We start from the raw sequence: 11,042 nt of genomic DNA, 5'->3' as shown, positions 1-11,042 counted from the left end.
TTCTCTGGCTATTTGGGGTCTTTTCTGGTTCCATATAAATTTTAGGATTAATTGTTTCATTTCTTTGAAAAAAATGATGGTATTTTGATAAGCATTGCATTAAATGTGTAGATTGCTTTAGGTAGCATAGACATTTTCACAATATTTGTTCTTCCAATCCATGACTATGGAATGTTTTTCCATTTCTTTTTCTTCTTCAATTTATTTCATGGGTACTTTATAGTTTTCTGAGTAAAGATTATTTGCCTCTTTGGTTAGGTTTATTCCTATGTATCTTAAGGTTTGGGGTGCAAATGTAAAGGGGATTGATTCCTTAATATCTCTTTCTTCTGTCTTGCTGTTGGTGTATAGAAATGCAACTGATTTCTGGGCTTTGATTTTATATCCTGACACTTTACTGAATTCCTGTATGAATTCTAGCAGTTTTGGAATGGAGTTTTTTGGGTTTTCCATATAAAGTATCATATCATCTGCAAAGAGTGAGAGTTTGACTTCTTCTTTGCCAATTTGATGCCTTTAATTTCTTTTTGTTGTCTGATTGCTGAGGCTAGGACTTGTAGTACTATGTTGCATATATGTTGCATAGTACTGCTAAGTGGTGACAGTGGACATCCCTGCTGTGTTAGGAAAAACTGAGAGTTTGAGAATGATATTCTCAAACATTCTCCATTGAGAATCCCCCACTTTGTCATGGGGATAATCCTTTTAATGTACTGTTGGATCCTATTGGCTAGTATTTTGGTGAGAATTTTTGCATCCATGTTCATCAAGGATATTGTTCTGTAATTCTCCTTGTTGATGGGGTCTTTGTTTGGTTTTGGGATCAAGGTAATGCTGGCCTCATAAAATGAGTTTAGAAGTTGTTTTTTTTTTTTTTTTCATTTCTATTTTTTGGAACAGTTTCAGGAGAATAGGTATTACTTCTTCTCTAAGTGTTTGGTAGAATTCCCTGGGGAAGCTGTCTGGTCCTGGGCTTTTGTTTGTTGGGAGAATTTGATGATATCTCCTTATGGGTTTGTTCAGGTTTTCTATTTCTTCCTGGTTCAGTTTTGGTAGTTTATATGTCTCTAGGAATGCATCCATTTCTTCTGGGTTGTCAAATTTGCTGGTGTATAGTTGTTCATAATATGTTTTTTTTTAAAGATTTTATTTTTTGACACAGAGAGAGACACAGCGAGGAAGGGAACACAAGCAGGGGACGTGGGAGAGGAAAAGGCAGACTCCACACAGGGAAGGGAGCCTGACATGGGGCTCGATCCCAGGACCCTGGGATCATGGCCTGAGCCAAAGGCAGATAGATGCTCAACAACTGAGCCACCCAGACACCCCTCATAATATGTTCTTATAATTGTATTTTTGTGGTGTTGGTTGTGATCTCTCCTCTCTCATTTTTGATTTTATTAATTTGGGTCCTTTCTTTTTTTGATAAGTCTGGCCAAGGGTTTATCAATCTTCTTAATTCTTTCAAAGAACCAGCTCCTGGTTTCATTGATTTGTTCTACTGTTCTTTTGATATCTATTTCATTGATTTCTGCTCTGAAATGTATGATTTCTCTTCTCCTGATAGGTTTAGGCTTTCTTTGCTGCTCATTCTCTAGCTCCTTTAGGTGTAAGGTTAGGTTGTGTAATTGAGACCTTTCTCGTTTCCTGAGAAAGACTTGTACTTCTATATACTTTCCTCTTAGGACCACCTTTGCTGTGTCCCAAAGATTTTGAACAGTTATGTTTTCATTTTCATTTGTTTCTATGAATTTTTAAATTTCTCCTTTAATTTCCTGGTTGACCCATTCATTCTTTAGCAGGATGCTCTTTAGCAGCCATGTATTTGAGTTCTTTCTAACTTTCCTCTTGTAGTTGAGTTCTAGTTTCAAAGCATCATGGTCTGAAAATATGCAGAGAATGATCCCAGTCTTTTGGTACTGGTTGAGACCTGATTTGTGACATAGGGTGTGATCTATTCTGGAGACTGTTCCATGTGCACTAGAGAAGAATGTGTATTCTGTTGCTTTGGGATGGAATGTTCTGAATATATCTGTGATGTCCATCTGGTCCAGTGTGTCATTTAAAGCCTTTATTTCCTTGATCTTTTGCTTAGATGATCTGTCCATTTCAGTGAGGGGGGTGTTAAAGTCCCCTCCTATTATTGTATTGTTGTCAATGTGTTTCTTTGATTTTGTTATTAATTGGTTTATATAATTGGCTGCTCCCATGTTAGGGGCATAGATGTTTAAAATTGTTAGATCTTCTTGTTGGACAGGCTCTTTGAGTATGATATAGTGTCCTTCCTCATTTCTTATTATAGTCTTTGGCTTAAAATCTAATTTATCTGATAGAAGGATTGCCATCCCAGCTTTCTTTTGATGTCCATGAACATGGTAAACGGTTTTCCACCCCCTTACTTTAAATCTGGAGGTGTCTTTGGGTCTAAAATGAGTTTCTTGTAGACAGCATATTGATAGGTCTTTTTTTTTTATCCAATCTGATACCCTGTGTCTTTTAATTGGGGCATTTAGTCCATTTACATTCAGAATAACTTTTGAAAGATATGAATTTAGTGCCATTGTATTGCCTGTGACTGTTACTGTATATTATCTCTGTTCCTTTCTGGTCTATGTTACTTTTAGGCTCTCTCTTTGCTTAGAGGACCCTTTCAGTATTCCCTGGAGGGCTGGTTTAGTGTTTGCAAATTCTTTTAAGTTTTGTTTGTCCTGAAAGCTTTTTATTTCTCTATTTTCAATAACAGCCTAGCTGGATATAGTAATCTTGGCTGCATATTTTTCTTGTTAGTGCTATGACTATATCATACCAGTCTTTTCTGGCCTTTCAGGTCTCTGTGGCTAGGTGTGCCACCAGTCTAATATTTCTACTGTTGTACACCACAGACCTCTTGTCTTGAGCTGCTTTCAGGATTTTCTCTTTGTCACTGAGACTTGTAAGTTTTATTATTAGATAATGTGGTGTGGACCTATTTTTATTGATTTTGAGGGGGATTCTCTGTGCCCCCTAGATTTTGATGCTTGTTCCCTTTGCCAAATTAGGGGAATTCCCTGCTATAATTTGGTCCAATATACTTTCTGCCCCCACTTCTTCTGAGATCCCAATGATTCTAATGTTCTTTCATCTTATGGTATCATTTATCTCTTGAATTCTCCCCTTGTCATCCAGTAGTTGTTTCTCTCTCTTTTTCTTAGCTTGTTTATTTTCCATCATTTGGTCTTCTATATCACTAATTCTCTCTTCTACCTCATTTATCCTAGCAGAAAGAGACTCCATTTTTTATTGCACCTTATTAATAACTTTTTTCATTTCAACTTGGTTAGATTTTAGTTTTTTTATTTCTCCAGAAAGGGATTTAATTTCTTCAGAAAGGGATTCTTTAGTACCTTGTATGCTTTTTTCAAGCTCAGCTATCACCTTTATAATTGTCATTCTGAATTGCTGATGTTCATATTGATTAGGTCCCTAGCCATCCGAACTGCCTCTTGTTCTTTAAAAAAAAAATAAATAAATAAAAATTATTTATTTATTTTTGAGAGAATGTGAGAGGGTCAGAGGGAGAAGCAGAATCCCTACTGAGGAGGGAACCTGATGTGGGCCTCAATCCCAGGACTCCAGGTTTCATGACCTGAGCCAAAGGCAGTCGCTTAACTGACTAAGCCACCCAGGAACCCTGGTTCTTTTGGGGTGACTTTTTCCACCTTGTCATTTTATCCAGATAAGAATAGATTCATATATATATATATTATCTATATCTTACCTATATATTAGAGAATGTTAGATAAGATTCTTAGATAGATAAGAATGAGAGGACAAAATATAAAAGGATAGAAATGACCCCAGAAAGATATACATTAACAAAATCAGAAGAGACCCAAAACCAGGTGAAGACTAAAGGAGGAAAAAAGAAAACACACACACACACACACACACACACACGACTGTTGAATAGATAACAGAGCCACACACTTGATCACTTGATTTTGGGTGTATTTTGGCCTGTTAGAAGAAACTGCCTCCCAGAATTTTAAAGAAAGGAAAACATATATATATATATACACAAAAATAAGGGTAACATGATGAAGGGATGGACTATGATGGTAAAGATGAAAATTAAAGATTCTAAAAAAGGAATTGATAAGAAATTGGTTGGAAAAAAAAAAAGAGAAAGAATGTGATTGGGCTGGAGATCTGAACAAAGCCATGTGCTAGATTTGGGGTATATTTTGATTTTTTAGAAGAAACTGTATCCCAAAATTTTAAATTAAGAAAAACCTCTGTGTATACAAAAAATAAGGTTAAATACAATGAAGGGATAGAGTATGACTATAGTACTGAAGATTTTAAAAGATTTTTTAAAAAGGTGTTGATAAGATAAAATAGTTAAAAAACATTAAAATAGAAAAGAGGAAAATTTAAAAAAATAGAATAAGAACATAAAATTTAAAAAAGTTAACTTTGAAAGAGTAAAGAATTGTGGGTAAAAAGCCATAAATTCTATGTATTGCTTTCCTCTAGCTCTGGAGTTCCACAGTTCTGATTGGTGAACTTGGTCTTGGCTGGATGTTCCTGCTGATCTTCTGGGGGAGGGGCCTATTGCCATGATTCTCAAATGTATTTGCCTGAGGCAGAATTGCACCACCCTGGCTGGGGGCCATGCTAAGTGGTCTGCTTGGTTTCCCTCTCAGTAGCTTTTGTAACCTGAACACTTTCCATACAGCTTTGGAGGACAGGAATGAGGACGTTGGTCTCCCAATCTCTGGCCCAGAGGAACCGAGAACTGGGAGCCCCACTCCTCAGTGTGCCCTTGGAGAAAAGCCGTCAATCCCTCCCCCTCCCTGGTCTCCAGCCGCACTCCGTGCTCACCCAGCCTGTGACCAATTGTTTCTATCTCTGGTACACGGCTCTGTTTGGAGTCTCCAAGCCCAGCAGATCTCCTGAAGTGCGCTCCTGCTCTGCTCTTCCTGGAGGAGGAAGGAGGGGTCTCCCCAGATCTGCCCCTTGTGGGGTCCCTGCTCAGAAAGCAGTGGTCCGACTGTGACTCGGATCATGGTGTAAGGTAACCCCGAACTGAGAGCCCCCTCCTTGGCTCCATCTTTGCTGCCGGCTTCCCCACTCCAATATCTGGCAGCTCTGCCGCACTCAGGCACCCTAGTCTTTCTGTGACCCCATGGGTCCTGAGACCACACTGTCCCTATGAGGGCTCCACCCCCTGTTTAGCCTCTGGAGCAATGTCCCTCAGTGGAGCAGACTTCTAAATGTTCGGATTTTGTGCTCCGCTGCTCCACCGCTTGCCAAGAGCCGGCCCCTCCCCCCACAGTCTATCTTCCTGTCGCTTTGGATTCACTTCTCTGCCAGTCCTACCTTTCAGAAAGTGGTCGGTTTTCTGTTCTTAGAATTGGTGCTTTTCTGCTCTTCTATCTCCTGTTGAGCTTATAGGTGTTCAGGATTGTTTGACAACTATCTAGCTGAACTCCTGGGACCCCATGATATTTAGGTCTCCTACTCCTCTGCCATTTTGCTCCTCCCCCTCCTGGATACTGAACTTTGATGGGATGTGTCATTTGCAAATATCTTCTTTCATTGTGTAGGTTGCCTCTTAGTTTTTTTTGATTATTTCCTTTATTGGGTAGAGGTTTTTATTTTGATGTAGCCCCAGTAGTTTATCTTTGCTTTTGTTTCTCTTGCCTCATAAGACCTATCTAGAAAGATTTTGCTACAACCAGTATTGGAGAAATTACTGTCTGTGTTGTCTTCTAGGATTTTTATGGTTTCAGGTCTCATATTTAGTCCTTTAATCCATTTTGTGTTTATTTTTGTGTATGGTATAAGATTGCAGTCCAGTTCATTCTTTTGCATTTTGCTGTCCAGTTTAAGATTACAGTCCAGTTCATTCTTTTGCATTTTGCTGTCCAGTTTTCCCAACACCATCTGTTGAAGACACTGTATTTTTCCCAATGCATATTCTTGTCTCCTTTGTAGAAAGTTAATTGACCAGAAAATTGAGGGTTTATTTCTGGGCTCTCTATTCTATTCTACTGAGCTATGTGCCTGTGCTGGTACCATACTGTTTTGATTACTACAGCTTTGTAGTATGTCTTATAATCTGGGATTACAATACCTCCAGCTTTGTTCTTTTTGAAGATTGCTTTAGCTATTTGAGGTCTTTTATGGTTCCATACAAATTTTAGGATTATTCTAGTTCTGTGAAAGAATGCTATTGGTATTTTAACAGGGTTGCATTAAATTTGTAGATTGTTTTGGGTAGCATGGGCATTTTAACAGTATTTGTTCTTCCAACCCACGAGCATGGAATCTTTTTATTTGTTTGTATCATCTTCAATTTCTTCCATCAGTGTTTTATAGTATTCAGAGTACAGGTCTTTTACCTCCTTTGTTTAGTTTATTCTTAGGTATTTTATTATTTTTGCTTCATTTGTAAATGGGACTTTTTCCTAATTTCTCTTTCTGCTCCTTTATTATTAGTGTATAGAAATACAGTGGTATGTTGCTGCATATTGATTTTGTATCCTGCAGCTCTTACTGAATTCATTTATCAGTTCTAGTAGTTTTTTGGTGAAGTCTTTAGGGTTTTGTATATAGTATCATGTATCTGCAGATAGTGAAAGTTTTACTTCTTCCTTACCAATTTACATGCCTTTTATTGTCTGATTGCTAAGGCTAGGACTTCCATACTATGTTAAATAATACTGGTGAGAGGGGACATCCCTGTCTTGTTTCTGACCTTATGCGAATTGCTGTCAGCTTTTCACCAGGTGGGCATTTTATTTATTTTTATTTTATTTTATTTTTAAAGACTTGATTTATTTGACAGAGAGAGAGATCACAAGTAGGCAGAGCAGCAGGCAGAGGGAAAAGGGGAAGCAGGATCCACTCGGCACAGAGAGCCTGACGCAGGGCTCCATCCCAGGACTCCGAGATCATGACCTGAGCCAAAGGCAGAGGCTTAACCCACTGAGCCATGTTGGGGACTGCCTGTGGCCAAGGAAGTTCCCACCATTGCAAGATGGTGCCTGGCCAGGTGCCAAAACAGACCTCCACGTAAACAAGTCAATATCAGCAGCAGCCCATGTGGGGGCGGAAAAGCAAACCCTGGATAGACTAACTAGGGGAAGCCTAGCAGCAGGTCTGTGATTGGATGTCTTGAGAATATCTGTCTTCTGATAGGGTGCCCTACTACATATAAGTAAGTGTGGTATGAGAATAAAAAAAAAGCAACATTAACAAGAGACCAGGCTACGTGTCGTTCTTGCGGGTCGAGAGCGACAAATGGTGCCGAAACCCGGGAGATATTAAGAAAAATAGAAAGACCTTGCAAGGGAGAAGTCCGCAGGTAAGCGGGGTAAAACCACGACAAAGGTGGTGGGAAACTAGTGCAAGTCCGCAATAAGAAGCGGGGTGGCCATAGAGCTGGGATTTCACAAGTCCGCAATAAGAAGTGGGGCGGCCATAGAGCCGGGATTTCACAAGTCCGCAATAAGAAGCGGGGCGGCCTTAGAGCCAGGATTTCACAAGTCCGCAATAAGAAGCGGGGCGGCCTTAGAGCCAGGATTTAGCGGCGAGTATACGCTGAACAACCATTAGGTTGGGATTCTAATTATGGGATCTGAACTGTCAAAGTCGAGGTTGGAGGGTGCCCTAAAGGACCTTCTAAAGGCCAATGGCACGCCGTTAAAAATGAGAACTGCTAGGATATTCTTGAATACAGTTGAGACCGTGGCGCCTTGGTTTCTGGACGAGTGCTTTCTAAATATCCCCCAATGGGACCATTTAGGCGAGGATTTTAAGAAGAGGGATAAGAACAAACCATTGCCGCCGGGAACGTTAGTTATATGGACGCTAGTCAGAGGGTGCCTGGGAGGACATAAGCCGAGATGTAACTCAGCTATTCAGGAGGGGCTGAGGCACTCAAGGAAGTGAAAGAAGAACGCTCATTTCATGCTTCGGAAAGGAGCAGTTCTAGCGAAGGGGAAGAAGAAATGTCCGGGGAGGAGCTAGAGCGGAAGTTCAAATTAAAACTAGGCCCTCCCTGTTCAGCAGTGACCCCTAATGCTCCGCCTCCCTACAATCCCCTGGCAGAGGAGATGACATTTACATGTCATCTCCTCTGCCAATGAGGATTGGAAGACCGCATGGAGGGGGGCCAATAGCAGTTCAATGGTCCCAGTTCTAGAGGACCAAAATCATCAATGATATCACCAGCCCTTGGACTTTAAATTAGTTAAACAATTAAAGGAAGCGGTCATGCAGTATGGCCCTCAGGCAGCATTTACTATTTCTCTAGTGGAGTCCATAGCAGGCATGAATTTAATCCCTGAAGATTGGGGGAATTTAGCAAGGGCAGCCCTCTCTGGAGGGCAATATTTGGTCTGGAAGGCAGCATGGCAAGAGTATTCCCAGGATGTTGCATGGCATAATGCCGCGGCAGGCAATCCACAATGGAATCCGGATATGCTTATGGGCATGGGGCCATACGCTGGTAAACATAACCAACTGCAATACAACCCTGCTGTATACATGCAGATTGCAGCTGCCACTACTAAAGCATGGAAGACCCTCCAGGGCAGTGGGGACTTGCAGGGTCAACTATCTAAGGTGATACAAGGACCAAATGAAGCATATGCTGATTTTGTTGCAAGATTGATGCAAACAGCTGGGAGAATATTGGGGGATGTTGACACAGCCATGCCTTTAATTAAACAACTGGCCAATAAGCAAGCCAATAAATGGTGTAAAGAGGCCATTAGGCCATGGAAAGCTAAAGATTTAAGCACATACATCAAGGTATGCAGGGATATTAATGACAGCGTTATTCAAGGACAAGTACTTGCTTCAGCCATTCCTCAAGGCCCGGATCCTGTATTAATCTGGAGCAGAGGCTCCGTTTGTGTTTTCCCACAGGACAAAGAAGTGCCGATTTGGATTCCAGAGAGATTGGTCCAGAAAGCCCCTGAGAACGAAGATGAGGACAGAGGAAGCCGTGATCCTCCTACTGTCATGGGGGACTCTGATATTCCTAATTCCCCCGACGGTGACACGTGAATTATGGGCTATTCTGAAAGCTTGGCCCTATCCTTTACCCTTAACTAATTCTTCCTTTATTTTCCCCCCGTTCTTTGCCACCAATCAAACCCTAGGCTTAGCTGAAATACTGAGTGTTGGTTGTATTGTTCCTTTTTCTGCGCTGTGTTACCCCTGTAAAATTCTCTAGCCTTAAGTCAGATTAGCAATTCCTCCCAACTGCTCTCCTGATATTTACAAGGCACCTGGTCTGAAGACTTTCAAAATTTTACACAGAGCCTTCTTGCTGAGATCACTAAGGTTAATAGTACTTGTGTACGGCCCGCATCATTTCCAGACATACTAAATGCACTCGGCAATGTTTCTAACTTTACTAAACAATGGGCTGGAACGATTGGTCTGCTTGTCCTTCTCCTCATTGGCATGCTATTTCTCACTAAGAAAATATGTCAGTGGAGACGACAACATCAGGAGCAAAAGCAAGCCCTAGTACAAGCTCTGCTGGCAATCAAAGCTGGAACATCCCCCCAAATATAGTTAAGCATGCTGGATTGGTAGTCAAAGACGGGTAAGATCAGTAGAGAAACATACCAACCTAAGACAGGACAGAGATCATCGATATCTTGTGTCTGATGACGGGTAAGGATGTTTTCTGCTACTGACAACCTAAGACAGGCACGATCCCTGCCATAAAACAAAAAAGGGGGAGATGTTGGGGACCGCCTGTGGCCAAGGAAGTTCCCACCATTGCAAGATGGTGCCTGGCCAGGTGCCAAAACAGACCTCCACGTAAACAAGTCAATATCAGCAGCAGCCCATGTGGGGGCGGAAAAGCAAACCCTGGATAGACTAACTAGGGGAAGCCTAGCAGCAGGTCTGTGATTGGATGTCTTGAGAATATCTGTCTTCTGATAGGGTGCCCTACTACATATAAGTAAGTGTGGTATGAGAATAAAAAAATGCAACATTAACAAGAGACCAGGCTACATGTCGTTCTTGCGGGTCGAGAGCGACAGAGCCACCCAGCCCCCACCCCCAGGAGGGCATTTTAAACCCTTCAATTCACTGTTATTTATCAGTAATCTGACGGTGTTACGCTGGGGGTGGATTATGTTAGGGAGCACATCAGACATGATCTCTGACTTGATATATATAGAATTTATATGATATGTAGAATTGAATGGAGATACTGATATCAAATGGCACACACAATTATCTGTAATTATTGGGATGACTGGGTGACTCTGTCAGTTAAGCATTTGCCTTTGATTTGGGTCACGATCCCAGGATACTGGGACCGAGTCCCACATCAGGCTCCTTGCTCTGCAGGGAGCCTACTTCTCCCTCTGCCTGCTCTGCCTGCCGCTCATCCTGTTTGTGCTCTCTCGCTGACAAATAAATAAATCTTAAAACAAGCCTGTATTTATTATGAGCCAAAGCTGCACACAGTGATATGGGAATGTAGACTTGGCTTTTGGGATTTTGCACCTTGGCATGGTGTGAGGCAGAGGGTCTCACTCTATCGTTGAAGATGCAGTTAATCCCCGTTCTTCATGGTATACCTAGTCCTGCCCCCATCGGTGCCCAACGTTTCCATGTTCAGTGCCTCTCTGTTTCTCATTTGCTGTAGAGTAAGACTAAACTCTATTTGTGTGTGTGTGTGAGGGGGCGGTCACCTGAGTATGTGGAGTCTGGTTTGGTCCATAAGGTCTAACTGCTTCCTTTAAATAATTGGTTCCCACGTGGGGTCTTCTGTTCCTAAGCTTTTCTGGAGTTCGCTAATGCTGGCTTTCTCTTATTTTTGGGTTCACCCAATAGAAGAGGAAGAGGCAAAAACATCTTTATTTCATAATCTTGAAACCAATGTCATTACTTATCTGTCTCTCCTGATAGGTTGTGACATACCTGAGGACAGTGGATTACGTTGGTATCTCTAGATGAGTAAAATGTGCAGCGCCTCTTAGGTGCTCAGTAAATATTTATTGAATAACTACTACTTTACA

The sequence above is a fragment of the Neovison vison genome, chromosome 1, assembly GCF_020171115.1.
Source record: "Neovison vison isolate M4711 chromosome 1, ASM_NN_V1, whole genome shotgun sequence".
In the NCBI taxonomy this organism is placed as follows: Eukaryota; Metazoa; Chordata; class Mammalia; order Carnivora; family Mustelidae; genus Neogale; species Neogale vison.
Note: the sequence above shows the minus strand (reverse complement) of the source record.